This window comes from Sarcophilus harrisii, chromosome 5 (genome assembly GCF_902635505.1).
Source record: "Sarcophilus harrisii chromosome 5, mSarHar1.11, whole genome shotgun sequence".
NCBI classification, from domain to species: domain Eukaryota; kingdom Metazoa; phylum Chordata; class Mammalia; order Dasyuromorphia; family Dasyuridae; genus Sarcophilus; species Sarcophilus harrisii.
In genome coordinates this window covers 176,488,165-176,510,939 of record NC_045430.1, presented here as the reverse complement: position 1 = coordinate 176,510,939, position 22,775 = coordinate 176,488,165, and the positions used below count along the sequence as shown (strand labels likewise).

General features: G+C 38.0%; 1 non-coding gene across 1 annotated transcript; it reads right to left on the bottom strand.

The window, feature by feature from the left end:
* Nucleotides 1–19,825: 19,825 nt before the first annotated feature.
* Nucleotides 19,826–19,975, bottom strand: MIR129 (microRNA mir-129). Its single transcript, NR_105735.1, has one exon. It is a non-coding gene; the product is annotated as a microRNA mir-129 (primary transcript).
* Nucleotides 19,976–22,775: the final 2,800 nt, after the last annotated feature.

The window sequence follows — 22,775 nt, the reverse complement described above, 5'->3', positions numbered from 1 at the left end:
ATAGATGCTAGAACCTGATCTTTCACCAAGACAAAAAGTGCCTACGGGCAGGAGCAAGGGGAAGGAGAGAAGGTCTGGTCTTGGAGAAAAAGTTGCCCTCTGCATCATCACCCAATCTTTACAAAACTGCCCTGAGGATGAGAGCTGATTGGATTTCTCTGTTTTGTTTGATTGTCAGCAGCTCTGATCTCTCTTTTCATTCTTACAGTTGATTCAGTTCAGTTTAATTCAACATTTATTAAGCATCTACTAGGGGCAAGTATTAATATTATTTTTTTTCTTGCTTTAGATCTATTTGTCAGAAATAGAACTCAGAAAAGTCTATCTATCTCTGATCTACAGGAACCATTCCTGGGATTCTGTGTTCCGAATAATGAGCTTTTTCCTTATCTTGCCCAGAACACATCTTTCCTTTCCCCTCTCTCTTTTATGCATTCTCTTCCCCCATTAGAATGCAATCTCTCTGAGGGCTGAGATGGTCTTGTTTGCTTGCAATTTCATCCCTAGCATTTAGCAAGGTAGTTTAACACATAAGAAATATTCTACCCACCTAGTTCTTGCCAGGGCTTCGAGATTTTTCAGGCTGTAGGAATCAGGAGACCTGGCTGCAAGTTTCAGCTTTGACACTTAATAGCTGTGTGATATGGATCCATTGTTCCTTATTTTCTCATAAATAAAATGTGTATGTATAAGGGGATTAGATAATCTCTCTCAGGTTCCCTTTGGTGCTCATAGCTAATGAAAATTTTGAAATAATCTGTTTTAAATGGACTTGGAAGCCCAGAAGACAAGAAAATAAAGTATCATTTTGTGATTTATGATGATGCACTAAGTAAAACTAGGTAAAATGCAAGATGGGACTAATTTCAAAATATAATGTTAGATTTCAAATATCCAATATCTAACACAGTACTCTGAATCATAAGCACTTAATAAATGTTTGTTGAATGCAAGTAACATCATTGAATTTAAAGTATTATTGATTGGGAACTGCTTGCTTATGATAAGAATGATTTAGACGAAGCTCCATAGCATGTTTGTTCATCACCTTTATAAATGATACAGAGCTGGTGAGAGGAAGGGTGGGGGGGATCTAACAGACTAGTTGATGGAATCAGAATCCAAAAGTGTTGGGATGATGATAATAAGCTGAAATTCAATAGGGAGATAAATGTAAAATCTTATACCTGAGTACAAAAAAATTAACCTCATCAGTCTGGGATGAAGAAGGCATGGTCAGATTGTACTCTGCATGAAAGGAATCTGGGCCTTTAGTGAATTGATAACTGAATAGGAGACAGCCGCATGATATGGCAGCCAGAAAGGCTAATTTAATCTTGGCTGCATTCAGGAAGGCAAAGCTTCCAGGAATAAGGAGGTCAGAGTCCCTCTGTACTCTGCCCTACTCAGACTACATATGGAGAACTGTGTTCCATTCTGAGCACCACAGATTAGGAAGGACATTGATAAACTGGAGATGATTCAGAATGAGCAATCCAAAGAATGAACCGTTTTTTTGAGACCACAATGATACTAGTTAATACAGCTAACATTTCAATGACTCTTGAAGGTTTATGAAATGCGTTATATTTGATCCTCATAGGGAAGGAGGAAAGACCATTTATGAAGCTTTTCCTATGTGCCAGGTACTGTGCTAAGTTACAAATATCTCATTGATCCTCACGACCACACTGGAAGGTAGGAGCTAGTGTTATTTTAAATTTGAGGAAATTTGAGGAAGTGAAGTAACTTGTCCCGGATACACAGCTAGTGAAAGTCTCTGAGATCAGAGCTAAGTTTTCTGACTCCAGACTTAGGTCTTTCCCACTGCAACAACTATGGTAGCTATCTTCAAGTATTGGAGACCTGTCATGTGGGAAGAGAATTAGATGCATTCTATTTGATCCCAGAAAGCAGAACCAAGGGCAATGGTTCTTGAAGATTTGGGTTTGATATCAGGGAAAATTTCTTACTAATGATAGCTATCCCAAATTAGAATGAGCTTCCCAGAAAGGGAATGGATAGACTTCTTTTTGTTGGAAGTCTTCAAGCAGAGATGTGATTATAAGAAAGATCCATTGTAGTTATGGGTTGGACTAAATAGTTGCTGAAGTGCCTTCCACCTCCTTAAATCTTTCAATCTAGGGTGCAGGCAAGGGATGTTGTGAGGCTCAAATAAGATAATGGATGTAAAACACTATGCAAACCTTAAAGAACTATATAAATGGTTGTTGTTGTTGTTGTTGTTGTTGTTGTTGTTGTTGTTGTTGTTGTTGTTGTTGTTCTTCTTCTTCTTCTTCTTCTTCTTCTTCTTCTTCTTCTTCTTCTCCTTCTTCTCCTTTTCCTCCTCTTCCTTTTCCTCCTCCTCCTCCTCCTTCTCAACTCTTCTTCTTCCTCCTCCTCTTCCTCTTTTCCCTCCTCCTTCTCCTTTTCTTCCTCCTCCATTCCTGGTGAGCTTAAGCAATGTTTATAATACAGGAGTATGCTAGTAAATGTTTCTAAAGGTGGAGGGAAGGGTGTAAATATACACACTTTAAAATTATAAACAATTTCTAAAATCTAAGCAATCGACAAACAAGAAATCAAGTTCTGATCTGTAGCAATTGCAAATTTTTGTCAAGTAAATGCTTATGATGGAAATTTGACAGTTTGAATCTGGAGTCACTTGGAGGTTACCAGAACAACTTTAGGTGGGAGATTGATAGAGCCAAGGAGAAAAAAAAGATGGCAAGAAAGATATTTTGCAAGAAGATCAAGAAAATAACTTGTCTGAACTTGCCGAGATCTGATTCACATGTTCTCACCTTATACTTGTTTTTAAGATAAATTTAATGTTCTGGTGGAGCTTGGGTTGAACTAAAGGTGGACCTTTTGTAAACTGAAGCATACAAAACCTGCTTGCTAATTTGTTTACCAGTACACAGCCTCTGAAAAACAAAAGGTATATAAATCAACTTTCCCTGCTTTCCCCAGTTAGCAGGAGGGACTCTACTGCTTATTTTCCCACCAAACTATTCCAGGCCTCTTCCATTAGTCCACATTACTGCAGCCATATTTAAATCAAAGGTAACTGGTAAGGTAGGGGTGGCTTAATGGAGGAGGCAGGGAAATGAAGTGCCAGAGGTCTGGAGGAGCTCTCTCCTACAATTCAGAGATGGGAAATGTCATAGTTTGAATACACATGGAGGATTGTCTGTTTTAGAGCTGAAAGAGACCCTGAAAATAATTTATTTCAACTTCACTTTATAGATGAAAAAACTGAGGCAGTGTATTTAGTAGGATGATCCCTGAATTTGGAATCAGGAGATTTAGGTCAAATACTTACCAGGTAGGAGATTGTGACCAAATCACTTAATCTCTATGAACATCAGTTTCTTCATTTGTAAAATGGAGGAATTTGACCAAGTGACCCTAACATTCCTTCTTTAAGAGACCATTAAGGTCTTCTAGAGGGGGTGAAGGCATGATTAGGTGACCCCAAGAAGGAAGGCTAAGCATATCTTCAGCATATCAGATCACTGGACACAGTGACTCAGGGCTCAAGCCCCTGCCAATGGCTCCTCACCCTCTTCCCCACCCAGACAAATGACAAAAAGTACAAGTTACCCCACAGGCCCCTGGCCATATGCCCAGATGCCCTCTAGAGGCACTGGACTGTGGGTGGAAGAGGAAGGGCCTAGAGTACCATGTGGAATCCCAGGGCAGGGCTGGCGCTCATGCCATCCTGATTAGAGCACTGTGTTAAAGAGGCCAAGGTCATGGATTCAATCCTCACATGGGTCAGTTGGCTTTGCTCTGTTCCCTGGGCACAGACAGCTGGGGGACGTGGCCAGCCATCTCACAAACGTGTTAGTGACTAGTGGGGAATGGGCCAGGAAGGGAGGACGGAGCACTGCAAGCCTCCGAGAGCAGAGCTTGCTACCTTTGGCTCTCTGAGAACATCTTTCCACCTGTGAGGTCAGTAGCAAATCATCTTTACCTAGAACATCATCTGCTCTCAAAAGGTAGCATCAGAAAAGTGCTGGGTGTTAGCAATCAGCCTTCAGGGAACGGCTTTTCCCTATCTCAATTCTCACCAGAGGGACCCTTCTCTGATGTTCACTGATACTCTGAGAGGAACCAAATCAAGGAACTATGTCCCTGGGGCCAGTAACTGAGGTATCAGAATCCACTGATTTCCTTTCTTCTTAAAACAACCAGTGAAGAAGAGTTATTCATTCATACTTCTACATTATCAACAGCTGCTCAGCTTCATTTTAATAGACAGATGACGGCCTACATTTTCTGTCAGATATTTTGAACTGTGTATCCAGTCCAGGTCAAGTTGAACTCTAGAAGGTTGGCTGACACTGGTCTGGGTTTGGAGGTCCAAGGGAATGTCAGGGGTGGGATGGGGCAGAACTGTGGTCTGTTCTCTAAAGACCTGAGACAAAAAAGGATGGTATTCTTGGGAGTTCCTAATAAGGCCAAAGTTCAGGCAAAGGGAAATGGAAGAAAGAAGAAGACAAGAAAAAGGATACCAGTTTTTTATTTTTTTTTTAAAGAAGATCCCAGGTGAAAGAGAGAAAAAACAAAGGGGGAAAAAGAGAGAGAGAAAGAGGGATGTTGGGGAGGGAGAAAATTGAAATTACTCCAGAAAGTGCTAGAAAACCACAAATACAGAGAGAGTTAAGGAATGGAGAAAGACAGGGGGAGAATGAAGAAAAGAGGAATCTCAGGGATAGAAAAATAAAACGTTCCGGGGGAGATAGAGCCACACACAGAGATACAGAGAGAGGGAGGGAAGGGAATAAAGAGAGAACAAGAGGGAAATGGGTCCAAAGAAAGAGCTAAGAGAGAGAAGAGAAGGAAAAAAATGAGAAGAAAGAAAAAAGAGATAGAGTTCAGGAGACAGACAGAGGAAAAAAGCCAGGTAGAGAGACAGAAGTTGTAAGGGTGACGAGAGGGAGGAGGAAAGAGAGCAGGAAGAGACAGAAATGGGGGAGAGGCGAGAGAGACAGACAGAGACAGAGACAGAGAGACAGACAAGCAGAGAGACAGGGAGAGAAAGAGATGGAGAGAGAGACAGAGATAAAGGGAGTGAAGAGAAAACTGTGGTGAGAGACAGGGGAGAAGGATGGCAATTATCTGGTGTCTTTCTATGCAGAGAAGTTTTCAAAATCTATTTCAGAAGAACTAAAACAAATTCTACTAAGTAACAAAATGATCTGACTGACCCTACACCTAAAAGACTGAGTCTGAGTAAGGCTGCAGATTTCACACTCACTTTCTGGAGGCTTTTTTGTCCTAGCTTCTTGGTGAAACCTCCGAATTCCCTTCACTGGCAACATTTCTACCCCGAGGGGCAGTCAACACCCAAGCTTGATTTTCTCCACTTGGAAGAATGAGGGGAAATGAGGGAGACTGCTTGAACTCCCCGTGACACTCGGTGGGATAATTGCTGAGGATCTGGAGGCGCTCCGCCAGAGAAAAGGTGACATCGCTACCAGGTGGCGTTATTATATACACACACACACCCTAGTACTAGGTTATTATATAGGTTGATATGTCAGTGGATTGCAGAGTATAATAACACTAGATGTGCTTTGCAATTCTATTTAATTTGCACTTTTAGAAAACACTTGCGTTTTGAGTGTTGAATCATCGGCAACTTCTTTCACCGTTTTTCTCATCTCATCACTTCTTGATTCCATTGTTGAGAAGAGGCAATTGTTCCCTTTGCTCGGTGCTTGGTTGACAATAGACTACGCTGGGTCTAGATATTAGGAATCCGGAAAGCTGCCTCTCGTCCCAGCTGGGGTGGGGCAGCAGGATGATGAGACTGGAACCCAGACCTGAAAGGCCTTCAGAGACCACCTCCACCATCAGAGACTGGAAAAACCAGTCAAGAGGAGGTGGGACTCCTTTAAAATCCCAGAACTGGTCTCCAGACTCACAGACCATTTCTCTTTCCATGGCAAGACATAAGTCTCTCTCTTGAGATGGGATAGACAAAGAAGAGTAATTGTTTTATGGTTTTAATTCTAGCAACTTGAATATTCTGCAGAGGTAGGTAGAAAATCCAGAGATTTTGGAAATATTGTCCTCACTATAGGTTATGGATTAGGTGATGAACATTAATAGTTGATGACATTGGAGCAATTGCTGAGGGAGGGAGGACTGCTCTGTTCTCACAGCTTTAGGTTTCCTGGATATCCATAGCAAACAATTCTCTTTGGCATCCTTTTCAGCACTTATTAATGGGTGTTTCCTGAGCTCCTGGCACATATATCTAGTGACTTGTTCTTGGCTTCTTTGGGAAGAATAACACCATGGGAATGGATAACTGAAATAGTTTCTAGTTCACCACATGGTTTTTCATGGGGTAAAATTAGAAAATCTGTATGAAGGGACACTCTCAACTTTAAAGTATTTAAAGTGATAATGTTTATTAAAATTACAACTTCAAGCAAAAAAAATTGCTATTTTATTGAGATGGTATAGTTGATATCCTATGGGAATTGGAGAATACAGAGAATCTGGGTTCAGAAGCCAGATCTACTTGCTACCAGGAGGAGAGTCCCCATCTCTGGTCCTCCTTTTTCTCACCTGCAAAAGGAAGGGGCTGCACTTGATAACATCCCTTCCATCTCAAGCTCTGATCCCTTCTTTCCTATGATCTTTTATTCATTCACTGCTTCTCATTTTTCACTCCTTACTCCTAGGATTAGGGATAGGATTATGGCTTGAGAGTGGGAGCAGGGTGTGAAGGGAAAGAGACCTTTCAGTCTCTTTCCTAATTACCAGTCCTGCTTCTAACTAACACCAGTGTTCTTTCTATTTATTAGACATTGTGATAAGGATGGAAGAGGGGGTGCTCCATATTTCTTATTTATAGAATAGAAACTAAAGCACAATTCTGAAAGGGCCTCATAGTCCTGCCTTGTCCATCATAGATCCAAACATACAAATAAGCCAAACCTATATACACAGACCAGTTTTTTTTAAAGGAAAAAAAACCCCAAAGTAAAAAGTGGCTGCAATTTAACCAATCAGTTCCTACCCCCCAGCCCCTTCCCCAGCCTACACACACCCACATGCCTACTTGGAAATGCAAGGGTATATAGAAACACATGGTAATATACAGATAATGTGAACTGTCAGATTTCTCTGTTGTAGACATTTGGTCTTGAAATAAAACAAAGCAAACCACCTATTTAGAAAGCATTTACTATTATTTTTTGTTTTTAATTTTTTAATTTTATTAAAGCTTTTTATTTACAAAACATATGCATGAGTAATTTTTCAATATTGACCCTTGCAAAATCTTCTTTCCAAATTCTACCCTCCTTCCCTCCATTCCCTCCATTGTTGAGAAGAGGCATTTGTTCCCTTTGCTCAGTGCTTGGTTGACAATATCACCACACTGGGTCTAAATATTAGGAATCCGGAAAGCTCTCTCTCATCCCAGCTAGGGTGGGACCACAGGTGGTTGGTAGTCCAATACATGTTAAATATGTTAAAACATATGTTAAATCCAATATATATATACATACATATTTATACAATTATCTTGCTGCACAAGAAAAATCAGATCAAGAAGGGAAAAAAAGCCTTAGAAAGAGAACAAAATGCAAGCAAATAACAACAGAGAGAGTGAGAATGCAATGTTGTGATCCACACTCAGTTTCTATAGTCCTCTCTCTGAGTGTAGATGGCTCTCTGTATCATTGAACAATTGGAACTAGTTTGAATGGTCTCATTGTTGAAGAGATCCACTTCCATCAGAATACATCCTCATATAGTATAGTTGTCGAAGTGTACAATGATCTTCTGGTTCTGCTCATTTCACTCAGCATCAGTTCATGTAGATCTCTTCAAGCTTCTCTGAAATCATCCTGTTGGTCATTTCTTACAGAACAATAATATTCCATGACATTCATATACCACAATTTATTCAGCCATTCTCCAGCTGATGGGCATACACTCAGTTTCCAGTTTCTGGCCACTACCAAAAGGGCTGCCCCAAACATTTTTGCACATATGGGTCCCTTTCCCTCCTTTAAGATCTCTTTGGGATATAAGCCCAGTAGTAACACTGCTGGGTCAAAGGGTATGCACAGTTTGATGACTTTTTGAGCATAGTTCCAAACTGCTCTCTAGAATGGTTGGATATATTCACAGTTCCACCAACATTGTATCAGTGTCCCAGTTTTCCCACTTGCCCTCCAACATTAGTCATTATCTTTTCCTGTTATTTTAGCCAATCTGAAAGGTGTGTAGTGGTACCTCAGAATTGTCTTAATTTGCATTTCTCTGATCAATAGTGATTTAGCGCACCTTTTCATATGAGTGGAAATAGTTTCAATTTCTTCATCTGAAAATTGTGTGTTCATATCCTTTGACCATTTATCAATTGGAGAATAGCTTGAATTCTTATAAACTTGAGTCAATTCTCTCTATATATTTTAGAAATTAGGACTTTATCAGAAACTTTGAATATAAAAATATTTTCCAGTTTATGAAAGCATTTACTTTGACATGGAGAGGCAATAGATAAGAGAGTCTTATCACCTTTTTTTTTGCCCAAAGATCTCTGAATACTATGCTTTAGGTAGATACTGATATATAGAAAGATATATAGAGAAATATAGATATGCTTTATTTGAAAATACAAACAGATGTACTTATACAAGCAGAAACAGAGACATAGAAAGTATAAAAGCACAGATTTAGAGGTGGAAAGAAATCTGGGGGTAATTTAATACAACCTCATTTTTTAGAGTAGGAAAGAGAAACCAGACTACTTAAATGACCTGGTATTAAAATGACAAGGTCAGGATTTAAAACAAGATCCTTTAGATGCCAAATTCAGAATTCTTTCCATTTTACCATATAGAGAGATACACAAACACAAATACAGATATAAACACAAGAGTCTTTCTTTCCAGATCATTGATTCTCAGTCAGGTTGAAAGGAGTAAATTCTGTTGTATCACTTTTTGCCTCTTTCTCCTCGTATCCTTTTCCTGGAAATAAGTCCTTGAGGTAGAGAGAATATTTTGGGGGATAATATGATTTAGAGCTAAGGACTTAGATAAATTCAGAAAAATTGATAATCCCTAATTGAAATCAGTCTAAGACAGTAGGAGGGTGATCTCAGCATCGAAGAGCACATAAAATCCCCACTCTGCCTCCCTTACATGCATATTTCAATAATTACTGGCACATTTCCCTCTGTCCAATATCACCTTCTTCTTTTGACATTTTCTCCTTTTTGAAATATTTTAAAATTTTATTTTCTCCAGTGTGGATTTTCTCAGTGTGCTTATTCACTAAGATCCAGTCATTCTCTCTGATGTTCTAGTTATTCCTACTGGCTGACATTTTTCTTCATTTGACAAGGAAATCAAGTGTTTGTTAACTAAGATGATTTATGATGATCTCTGTCTCTGCTTGTATGTCTGTATCTTCCAATATAGCATATCTATGTTTCTCTGTACACCTTTCCAAATATTAGTATTAGTCTGAAGTATAGGGTTCAAATAATTTTGATTTAATTTTTGATGTTAGAGAATGTCCAGAAGAAAAAAACTAAAGTAGTAAAAGTCTTTGAGATCATAGCATATAAGGATACATTAGAGAAACTGAGGACACTTAAGCTGAAGAAGAGAAGACTTAGGAGTAAAAGAAGGAAGGAAACAAGCATTTATTAAGCTTTTACTCTGTGCTGGTCACTGTTCTAAGTACTTTATAAATATTTCATTTGATCCTCACAATAGCTCCAGGAGATAAGTACAATTATTATTCTCATTTTACAATGAGGAAACTGAGGCAGACAAGTTAAGTAACATAGGTGATAAATGTCTGAGGTTGAATCTGATCTCAGGCCTTTCTGATTCCAAGCCCAGCATTCTACTGTAACTCCTAGAGGAGTGAAGATGTTTCTGTCAAAGGTACTGCCATATTTCCAATCACCCGGGTTCATAATCTTAAAGTTGCTTTTGATCCTTCCTTCTCCCTCAACTTTCATGTCTTTACAAGGTCCTATAGATTTTGTTTTACTTCTTGAATTCCATCCCTTCTAATTCACTCACACAATCATAAACTGAGTATTCATTTCTGGCATGAGAATGACTTATGTGACTACAGGAAAAGTAAATGAAATATCAAGCTTAGCGAACTACTTACAACATACTATACAGGAGAGGGAATGGTATGAAATAAGAATTGAAAGGTAGGTGATAGCCAGGTTGTGGAAGTCTTTCAAAGTCAGATTGAGGCACCTATTTTGTATTCCAGACTCCAGATCCAATATTCCATCCATTGTCTAGCACAGTCCTTTATAAAAAAGGTACTTAATAGATATTAAATTGAATTCAATTACCTGAAGGGCCATCACATGGAAGAAAGCTCAAACTCCCAGTTGTCCTCACTCCCAGATCTGTGATTCTAAATATTCAAATCTTTTCTCCTTCCTTTACTTGGAATTACAGGGAATTAAGGGGAAACTAGCTTCTCTGATGCAAACACCTTTGGGGACAGCTAGAATGCATTTCCCTGGTACGACCACTTAGTGTCACCCTTGAGCTATTCATATTCACAGGTCATGTCTGAGACCTCAGGCTGTGTTAGATAAGAGGGAAACGGAAGGAAAACCAGTGATAAAAGGCTGAGTGATACCAGCTGTGCTGCTGAAAGAATATTTGAGAGATATTCTCTCCTCCTCTCCTCCAACCCCTTACCCTTGAGGTCTGCATAGAACTTCTCTAATCCTTCTCTAGCAAAAATGGGGATAATCCTTCTCTAGCAAAAATGGGGATGATAATATTTGCATTATCTTCCACCAGGGTTCTTGTCAGGAAAATACTTTATAAACTTTAAATAGTTACAAAATGAGTTGTGGTTTTATTATTAGCATTATTGTTATAATCTATTGCTTTCTATTTCCTTCAGCACCTAGGTCAACTCACCTGCCCCATGTTGCCTTCCCAGAATGAACCCATTTATGAGTGATTTGTCTTATTCCAAATTGTTGCACTATCTGTGAAGTCTTTATTACCACCTATTTAGTTCAATGTTGCCTCTACATTTGCTTCAACTATCTGGTCTCCCCAGCTACACTGTAAAGTGTTCAAGCAGAGGCAGGATAATTCTTTATCATTCAGGAGTGTTTTGGAAGTGATTCCTTCCTTGGGAGAAATTTATAAACTTATAAGGTTCTATGAATCTAAGAGGTTCATCTGTTTAGGTTCATTTAGGTAACTTTTAAAGGACAGGGAGCAATGACCTCTCTATTTTTCTCTTTAAAAACATTTTTTTAAGTCAAATGTGCAGTGTAAGTGAATAGAGCTATGGGGCCTAACTCAGGAAAACCTAAATTCAAATCTTCCCTCAGAAGCTTACCAACTGTGTAACCCAAGTTAAGTTACTTAACCTCATTTTGTCTCAGTTTCCTTGTCTGTGAAATGACGTTAATAATAACACTTATCATACTGGGGCATTGGGAAGATAAAATGAAACAATATTTGTAAAGCGTTTCGTAAATTTTAAAATGCTATACAAATACTTGCTATTATTACAGTTATTAATCTAACTAATATTTAGCATGACAGTAGGTATACCATAAGGTTCAGTAAATGATCTTTGAATTGGATTCTATTTATTCCAACTAGTAGTAGAAAGAGCACTGGCTTTGGAGTCAGAAAACCTGAGACAAATTCCAGCTCAGTTATTTAAAGACCAGGTGATCTTGGGTAAGACACTTGCTTGTATGTCAGTTTTCTTCTTTCTTAACGATGAGATGATTCCTAAGATTTTGATCCTGTGATGAGATAATCTCTAAATACCTTCCAATTCTAACATTCTGTAATCTGACTCACAAGACAAGAAAATGTTTTGTTTTCCTTAAAATGCTACATACAATGAATGTAATGAGTTATTATTGTTCTATAAGAAATGTTGAGCAAGGTGATTTCAGAACAGCCTGGAGAAACTTATATGAACTGATGCTGAGTGAAGTGAGCAGAACCAGGAGATCATTGTACACGGCAACAACAAGATTATGTGATTATCAATTCTAATGGACTTGGCTCTCCTCAGCAATGTAGTAATTCAAGACAATTTAGACATGGGATAGAAAATGCCACTCTGCCTCCAGAGAAAGAATAATGGAGATTGTGTTTCAAAGCACAGTATTTTCACCTTTGTTTTTTCATTCTCATGGTTTTATCTCCTTTGGGTCTGATTTTTCTTATACAATATGACAAATATAGAAATAGTTCAAAAGGATTGCACATGTTTAACCTAAAAAATGTTACATATATAGTCAACATCATCCTATGAGATCAGTGGTCTTTTTTGAAAATGAAGAAGATGGACAGCTAGGTGGCACAGTGAATAAAGTATTGTTCCTGGAATCTGGAGAACCTGAGTTCAGATCCAGCCTCAGACAAAATACTTATTAACTTGTGACCCTGGGCAAACCACTTAACATCAGTTTCCTCCAAAAGAAAGAAAGGAAATAGAGGATGAACACAATAGCACATAAGCTATTACTATGATTCTATTGAAACCCAGAGGTTGGAATGAGTTGATAGTGAGAATGAGGATGGGGAATTATTGCAGTCTCCAAACACTGCATTTGAAGGGTTATCATCTGGAAGAGGGATTGGATTTGGTCTGCTTGGCCCCAAAAGGCAGAACTAAGATTAGAGGTTGCAGAAAAGGGATATTCAGCAGGAAAACCTTTCTAACAGTGGGAGTTGGCTACCCCAAGAAATAGTGTTTTTCTTCCTCAGAGGCTCACTGGTGATAGAGAGGGGATTCTTGCTGTGGATTCAATGACTGCTAAGGTGCCTGCCAACTCTGAGACTGAGATGGGAAGGAATTGGATAAAAACAGAAAGAGGAAAGATACCTCTTCCTCAGGGATAGGAGGAAACAAGGGGAGAATTAATGATGTTGGGTATATCTATGGGAGATTCCACAGGAAGATCTCATTCTTAAGCCATCTGTTGCAAGTATGAGAGCTGGGATTGCAGATAGGGGCTGGGAAACAAGGATAAAATTTGAAATTGTCAGTGTGGGGATAGTGAGTCAATGATAATTGAGCAGAAGGATTATTGAGCTTCAGGGTCCAGGTGAGGCAAAAGAATATTCTGGCAAAATAAACCATTTTCTCTCTATTAGGTGTCAGCAGCTTTCCAGATGTTATAGCAGCAGGCTTCCACTATTGTTGTTGTTATGGCTTAAATATACCCAGATCTGAAGAATGTATTAATAAATCCTGGAACAAAAAAGCTATTTTGGTTAAATCTATTTGAAACAGCTAGGGGCACAGTACTTGCTTTACCTCAAAGTAGGATGTGACAAAACAGCTTCTCTTTGGGGGCGGAGGTGGACGTGGGAGGGGGATCCTGTACAGTGATTTGTTTACATTAGTGGAAGGTAGTCCTAAAAGTAGCAATCAGAATACTGAATTCAGAGTCAGCCCACCTGGCTTAGTATACTTATTCTTCTACTTACTAGCTGTAAGACTTAGTCACATAGTCACTTCATCTCCTTGGGCCTTGTTTTCTCAAACAAATCAATTAATCAATCAGTAAACATTTATTATGTGTGTTTGGAATTAGGAATGCAAATACAAGTCATAGAGTCCTTGTCCTTAAGAAGCATGCATTCTGGGGTAGGTGGAGATATGTCATCCATAAAGATAAGCAAATATAAACTTTCTGTCTACAGTCTTCCTACCTTTCTTTCTCTACTTTCCCTCATTCCTTTCTCCCTCCCCTTATCTCAACATCCCCTCCTTTCTTCCTCTCACCCTCCAACCCAACCTCCTTTCCTTCTTTCCCTCCTCCCTCTCATCCTCTCAATCTCCCTCCCTCTCTCTCCTTTTTCCTTCCTTCCTTCCTTCCTTCCTTCCTTCCTTCCTTCCTTCCTTCCTTCCTTCCTTCCTTCCTTCCTTCCTTTCCTTTCCTTTCCTTTCTTCCTTTCCTTCCTTCTTTTCCTTTCTTCCTTTCCTTCAATAAACTTTTTGGCAAAATATTATATAGTCTATGAGTGTCTGATTTTGTTTAATTCATCTGAAACATTGGGTATTCCAAATGAAGACTGGACCAGGACACCCTCTGTGGTCCTTCACCTAAACAGATCCTTACCCAGAATCATGGAAGCATCCTGCTAAGTCACTCATTATAAGCAGCGTTTGCTTTTTCCAAGGTTGTGATTGCACAGGGTCCAATTACCTTATCTATCCTTAATGCAATTAAGAACTATTTTCAGCCTATTATATTTTTCTTAGTCCACTTTATTTTTGCATTCAATATGAGACAATTTAGGACATGGATGGGCACCCTCCTTTAGTTATTATGCAAGAGCGCTGTCACCATCTCCATTATGTATGCACCTTTTTTATCGGAGAGGAAGCATGGCATAATGGATAGAGTAACAGTCTTTGTATCAGGAAGATTTATGTTCAAATCACAATCACTGGCAAATCACCTAACTCCTCCGAGTTTCAGTTTCTTTATTGGGATGATCATATTAGCATCTACCTCAGAAGCCTGTTGTAGAGATCAAATTAGTTAATATATATAAAGTGCTTTAAAATCCCAAAAGTGCTACATAGATGTTAGCTATTATTATTGTTTTCGCTTTCTGTCCTCCTCTTCCTTAGCTTCTACTCAATTAAGTCCTTCTTTCTTATAGTTTCTCATATTTGTGTTCCATACCTGTTAGTGAGATTCACAAACATTTCTTGGCCCTAAGAGAATCAACTATGTAACTATGGGAGCTGCATATTTATGGGAGATGTCTTCTAGCTGTGGAATCTGAGTCTGGGACCAAAAAATTTTTTCTTCAATCACCTAAATGAAGCCAATAGCCATCTATTAAACATACTATGTGTCAGGCAACAATCTAAGGGTAGAGAATACAAAGAAAGACAAAAGGACCATCCTTACCCTCAAGGAGCTTACATTCTAATGAAGGATGTGTAATTCATGTCTTAAATTATGTGACTCTTTCCTCATTGGTAGAGATCAAAGCCCTGTATCTGTGTGAGGAGTGAGGCAGAATTGGCAAGAGTAGGAGAAAGGAGAGCTTCAGTCTCTTCAAGCTTGGCAGCTGCTTCTAGTGCTTCTGACTTCCAGCTTAGAGAGAGAAGATGGGTGATACCAATCCCACTTCAGGTTGCTGAAGGGAGAATAAAATTCTGGGGAAAAGTTGACATGAGAGAAGCTGACAGTTTCCATCATATCCCTATCTTCCGCTTGCTACACTGAAGACTTTGGGAAAATTCTCCTTAGGTAAGATCCTAGGTCTTTCTCTTGGTTGATATGAGAACACCCAATAGGAGAGCTCCTTTACTCTAATTTTCTGGTATATATTCTCATATGTATGCCCCCTTTGATTTCTGTCTTATTATTAAGTTGGATAATTATTTTTGTTTTGAGGTGGTTTTTTTCTTTTTCTTTTTACTATTTGTTGTATGTGTTCATAAATAGTACTTGGTAGGAAATGAATCATCTTAAATATAAAGCTTGGGGTCCTCTTTTCCCCATTAAAGAATAGTGTGATCAGAAGTTTAGCTTGGACACAAATACTTCATCATAATAGACTAATAATATTTAAGGGAGCAGATAGATAAAATTCTAGCTTCCTCCTTCATTCCTCTCTGAAAAGAGCAGAGTGATTAACATCTGCCCTTCATCTCTTGCTCCCTCTCCTGACAAGAATTAAAGCATCCTTTGGAGAAGGGTATGGAGAAAAAATAATAGAAATGTTTATCATCTTTCCTCCCTTTGAACTACACCTAACATCCCCATGCTTTAAGTGGGAGCCAACCTTGCTGCATATGTAAACAACTGGATTGTAGTTGTAGATACAGAATACATACATAGTAGGTGGAAAGCCCTCTGAGAAGGAGTAATAGCAGTTGGGGAAGGGAGAGGATTACAAAGCCCTTCTGGAGTAGGTCGAATTTGAATGAGTCTTGAAGAGTCCAAGAAAGTGAGAGGTGGAGGTGAAGAGGTAGAGCATTACAGGCATGGGGGACACTAGCTAATGCAAAGGTAAGGAGCTAGGAGTGGGTAAATGACACTATACTAGGAACTTTAGGCTTATCCTGGATAGACTGGACCTGTGAGTTAAGTATACTTAAGGCTGTAGGTCAATAACAGATTGATTAGTATTCTTGGGGACTCCTCATCATTCATTTTACAATTCCAACAATGACTAATTTTGTGATTCTCTTGAAGAGAAGAAAGGAATAAGTATTTATGTAGCTCCTACTATATGTCAGATCCTGTGCTGTCTTGTTGCTGTTATTACTTTTTTTTCAAAATATTATCTGAATTGAAGGTGCTATACTTTTAGGGAATAAAGAGAGTCCTTTACTTTCATCACTGCCCTTTGGTAAAAGCGCGAGAGAAGCTGCAAAGAACAATCCTTTTTCAAAAGTTGGGTTTTTTTTTCCCCACAGCTGGTTGCCATGGGTCACATTCATTAGGACTCTCCTGCTGGAAAGACTGCTTTAGAAAGTGTATCTTGACATTGTTTGTCACAAGAGGCATGTCTGATCCTTCAAAACCAATAGCTCTACCTCTAATTCCAAAAAGCTCGACTTAAAAACTTCTTTATACTTTGTTTAAGATCTTCCACCTTTATGTTAACTACCTTTCATCTTCTATAATTTCATCAACTGGGCTGGGGAGAAATTGATTGATCAGGGATATCTTAATCAATTCTCCCCCGTGACATATAAAATGAGGGGATTATATTAGATAGTTTCTAAGGGTCTTTCTAATTTTAATAATCTTTGACCCAAACACAACAGTTCTCAAGATTTGTACCTTTATTTATCCTCAATCACACAGAATACATAATCAATGTTTGATGAATAAATAATTAAATGAAAATATTCATATGACAGAATCATTTTTAAAGCACAGTGAAGCATCAAAGTCAGGCTGTTTTTTTTTTTAAATTATGAACCTGTAAAAAAAGAAGTCAAGTTCATTAGACCCTGAATAATCATAATTTTGATTTCACCCACATGTATTTCACTTTCACCATCCATGATAATCATTTTTTATTTTAATAGCTTTTTATTTTTCCAAATATGTGCAAATATAGTTTTCAACATTCACTTTGCAAAACCTTATGTTGCAAATTTTTCTCTCTCCCTCCCCTTATTCTTCCCATAGACAGCAAGCAATCCAATTGGCAATTCTCTAAACATATTTCCATATTCATCATTCTGTGCAAGAAAAATCAGATTAAAAGGTGAAAGAAAAAACAAAGAAGAAAATAACAACAACGAAGGTGAAACTACTATGTTTTGATCCATATTCAGTCTACATAGTTCTCTTTCTGGATATGAATGGCTCTTTCCATCACAAGTCTATTAAAATTGCGTTGAGTCACCTCATTGTTGAAAAGATCCAAGCCCATCATCATTAATCATCACATAATCTTGTTGTTGCTGTGTATAATGTTCTCTTGGTTCTATTCACTTCACTTAGCATCAGTTCATGTAAGTCTTTCCACCCTGCTCATTATCTCTTATAGAACAATATTTCATTACATTCATACACCACAACATATTCAGCCATCCCCCAATTGATGGGCATCCACTCAGTTTCCACTTTCTTGACACTACAAAAAGGGCTGCTACAAACATTTTTGCACATGTGGATCCTCTTCCCTTTTTAAAGATCTCTTTGGGATACAGTAAAGACACTGCTGGATCCCGGATAATCTCATCTGACCATAACCACCTATCAATCCATCTGGTCCTGTGCTTCACCCCTAATAAATCAAGATTCTGTTTTTCTACCCCCCCTGATTTCCCAAAAGGTTATCCTTGTTCATTTTCCTTCCTTCAAAATCTTTACACTATAATCAATCAATAAGTTCAGTTTGACAAGTAAAAGCAGCAGAGTGTAAGAGATAGAGTCAGTCAGGAAGACAAGTTCAAATTCTGCCTCAGACACTGACTAGCTGTGTAACTGCCAATAAGTAATTTATTCCTTTCATCTATTAGCTTCCTCATTTGTAAAATGAGGGAATTGGACTCAGTCTCTAAGGTCCCTTCGTCTTCCATCTCTATATGAATGATCCTTACTTATCTCTTTGTGTTATTGCTGCTCTTGCCTTCCAAACTCCAACACTGGCTTACTCCCATAATCTACCTTCTCTCTTCCTGCTGCCATCTTATTGAACACACAACCATGCCTACAGGGTCCATTGCAAATTTGTTATTTTGGATAATGAGAAATTTTTTTTTTTGCATGACTATACATATTTGTAGCAGGTTTTGTTTTTCTTGCTTTCTTAATGGGTAGAGAGGGGGAGGCAGGAAGGAGAGAATTTAGAACTGAAAATAAATATACAATTGTATTTTAAAAATATATATATTTATGTTATTAAGTCTCAACTAGGCTGTAACTGCTGTACACCAATCATTTTATTCTAACTTAATGACTTTCTGTCTCAAACCTTCTCTTAGGTCATCTTTCCTTCACTCCTACATATCTATCAGTTGAGAGACTTCATTGAAAAAAATTGAAGCCCTCTGGAGAAGGTAACTAGACCTAAATTCAGTGAATTCATTGAAAATTTTACAATTAACGTTTATTAGACACCTACTAAGATTCCTTGAACTTACAGTTGAAGCCAAGGTATGAGACTGTGATATGGAAGAAAGATTAGATTTGCTTTGGTTGGCCCCAGAGAATGAAACTTAGGAGCAATGCGGGGAAGTTTACAAAAGGGATTTAGAAGAAACTTTAGAAATCATCTTGTCCAGGGGTTCTTAAATGAGGGTCCACAAATTTATTTTTTTTAATTTGACAATTGCATTTCAATAATTGATTTCCTTTGTAATCCTATATATTTGATGTTATGCATCCAAAGAAAGGGCATCCATAGGTTTCACTAGACTGCTCAGGAGTCTAAATTTCATACTCTAGTCCAAATTCATCTTCTCACAGAGGTGGAAAGTGAGTCTTCATTAAGGTTAGCTGAATCGAGTCAGATCCTATAGGTAAGGAACATTGTATGATGATTAAATATGATAGACTTAGCTCTTCTCATCCATGCAGTGATCCAAGGCAAGTCTAATAGGTAATTATGATGGAAAATGATATCTACATCTAGAAAAAGAACTATGGAGACCGAATGCAGATCAAAACATTCTATCTTCACTTTTTTTTGTCTTGGTTTTTCCCTTTTGCATTTTTTTCTTTCACACCATGACAAACAAGGAAATATGTTTAAAATTATTATGCATGTATAACCTATGTCAGATTGCCTGCTCTCTTGAGGAGGATGGCAGGAAAGGAAGGAATGAGAAAAAAAATTTGGAACTTGAAATCTTAAAAAAATTAATGTTGAAAAGCACGTTTGCATGTAATTGGAAAAAGTAATATACTATTAAGTGTGTGTATGGGAAACTAACACTTCCTCTGTTCCCCCAAAATGATCATATAAGTAATCTTGGAGTCAGAAGGACCCGAGTTCAAATCTCAGATGGATGTGTGACCTCAATTGCTCCTCCTTCCAAAAAAAGATCATATAACTTGTAAGAAGCAGAGCTGAAATTCAACCTAGGTTCCCAAACTCTAAACCCCGTACTCTTTCTACTATACCACACTATTCCTGTACTTATCCATTTACATCCACAGAAAGTAAATATATAAATGCCTTCTTCCCTCTCAATTCAAGTCTACAAGGATTTATTAAGTGCCTTCTCTGTGTTGAACTCTGGAAATACAAAGAATGGAATCTACCTATTACTTTGGGCCAGAGAGAGGCCTGATTCTATTTCTTCTTAAGTTTCATTTGTTGCTTACCTGAAATCCTCAGGCAGTCACTCCCGTTGACAGGGCCCCCTGTAGATACTTTTTGGGGTAAGGGCTTCCTGACTATTGATTAGAACAGCAAGCCCAGACCGCAAAAAGATCCAAAGGAGGCAGAGGCCAGGTAGGAGAGTGATCCCTATCAGGGTTCTGTGGAGAATGAAGGTAAATTTGACAAGGCAGTCAGAGACAGAATCTGAGAAGAAAGAAAAGAGGTAAAACAATGAGAGATATTGAAGAACTCTAAATAAAAAAGCAAAAGATGAGATGGCCAGCACCTTGTGTCCCCTGAGTAAATAAGGAAAACAAGATAATAATGGCATCTTACACTTCATAGGACCATAGGAGTTGGAGGGAGCTTTGAGATCCAAAGGTTCTTAATCTTTATTGTGCCTTGGATCGTCTGAGGAAGCTTATGGTCCACTTCTCAGGATAACACTTTTAAATACATAAAATAAAAGAGAATACAAAGGAAATAAATTATAGTGAAATAAGGATGTACATTTTCTCCACCTATCATAGTCTTTTTGAAATCTATTTGTGGACTCTAAGTTAACTCCCTGATGTAGTCCAACCCTCTAACTTTACATTATAGAGAGCTCCATGGTGATAAATTACTTTCATTTATATTATCTTACTCTGTCATCAGACCAATTCCACGAGAAAATCATCATCATAATAATGTGAATAATAATGCTAGTTCAGTAGTTTAAGCTTCAAAAAGCTTAAAATGGCAGTAAAAAAATTTTGACCCCCTTTATGATATGAAAGCATTATATAGATTTATAAAGCACTAAAAGATTAACAAAACTTTTTCTTCACAACAGTCTTATGGGATAGGACAAATATTAATAGGCCCATTTTACATATGAGGAAAAGAATATTCATGGAAGTGGCTTAGTCAAAGTCACACAATTAATAAAGTAAGTTAAAACTTGATCTGAGATCTTAAAAGCTCAAGTTCTGTGTTATTTTGCTCTATCCTCTACAGTCACTCCATCCCTTTGAAGAAGACAGAAATAAGGAAATATTGCTCTTTAGCTCAGTTTCCCCTTTCTTCCCAAAGTTTGTCATTAGAAATCTCAAAATGGAGTTTGTGTCCAAAACTCCATTGATGTGGACAAATACTTGGTTCCCAGATCCTATACAAGCACTCAAGATAACACTACATATATGCCAGGTCCAGGAAACCCTTATTTTATTTCACAGAAAATGAGGATTATCTGATCCCATAAATGAATTCATAACTCAAGTAAAGGATTCATAATAGCCTGCAAATCACACATATTTCCTTTTCCTGATACTTCCCATTTTCCACCAAAGTTCTCAAGTCATCTAGGCTCAGTGACTTGTCATCAAGATAAGTCTTTGATATTGTGTGAGATCACCCTTTCTGACTACTCCTCTCTATACTTGTTCAGCAAGCCAATAAAAGGAATCCCTTTTGCCCCTTTCTACAATGTTAATGGGAGAAGTCTAGCCTCTTAGCAGTTCTTTTTTTTCCAGGTAACACATGCTTTTTATTTTTATTTATTTTTAAAGCATATGTTAAGACCTTTTGTTTTTATATCACTTTCATTTTTAGAATACATCCCCTTCCCTCCCCAGAAAGCCATTCCATGAAAAAAGAAGGGAAAAAAACAATTCAACGAAAACAACTCAAACACCAATATAACATTCCACCTCTGTTATTGTTTGTCCTTCATACTTGAAGAGGACCATGACATCATGGTGGTGATACCATGACATGCAAGTGAATTGGATTGAAATGAGGGAGAGCTCTACAAAGTCCCAGCCTCATTTTCTCCTCAAAAGCCACTTGGATCCAGTGGCAATCAGGATGACAGTAGATGAACTTCTATTCCACTTTTATCTCTTCAAAGAAGGGAGATAAATCCATTTGGTTTTGTTGTTCTTTCCACTGTTTATGGTTTTTCTGGTTCTACATATTTCACTCTGCATCTGTCTTCCTATTGCTTTTCCACATTCTTCCCATCCATCTTTTTTTTTTTTTAATGATGCAGTAATATACCATTACATCCATGCACTACAATTTGTTTAACCATTTCTATTAGATGGGCAAATAACTTGTCTCCAGTTCTTTGCTACCACAAATATTCTTTATATATTTTAGTATATATTGGAACTTTCTTTTCATATTTGGCTCCCTTGGGGTATATGTCTGCCTGAAGAATCTTTGGATCAAAGAGTACAGACATAACCAGTACATTTTAACAATGGCATTATGCACAACATGTCTCAAGGAGTGGTAGGATGTCAAGCTGTGTATAAGGAAGAGGTGATGCTTTCCTTGCAAGATGGTATACACAGGTTGATATTGCTGTACAGGTGAGTTATACTATGGAGGCAGCTTCCTTCTCTGGTTAGATCCCTAATCTTCATTGTAGCACTTAGGCAAACCAAGATTCAGAAAGTAAAAATAGAGATACCTGAGGACTCGCCTGATGATGCAAGGACCTCTGCTGTGTCCCCATATGTCTTTGTACAAGTTCCCTCCTGACTTGATAATGAAATTGCCCTTTGTTGCTGGCTTAAATTTATTTGGAGTGATGTAAGGAAAAAGCAAAGATAGCCAGCCAAAGCCACAAAAGAAAAAATAGTCAGAGATAGATGGAGAAACCAGGAGAGTAACATGAGACAGACTTCAAAAGGCTACCCTGAACCTCCTCTTATGTCCATATACTCTCTCCCTTGCAGACTCTCTTATTAATTCATATGTCTTTTAATCTTCAATTTCTTCATGGTTGTTTCTCAAATCTGTATCTTCAGCCCTGATATTTTGATCAAATTTCATATTTCCAGGTCCAACAAGTTGATTTCCACTTGATTGCCTTCCTGTTCCCCAAAATGTAACTGATTGCGAACTGATCTCATAGAGTGAAATTAAAAGAGCATCACATTTGCATCCAGA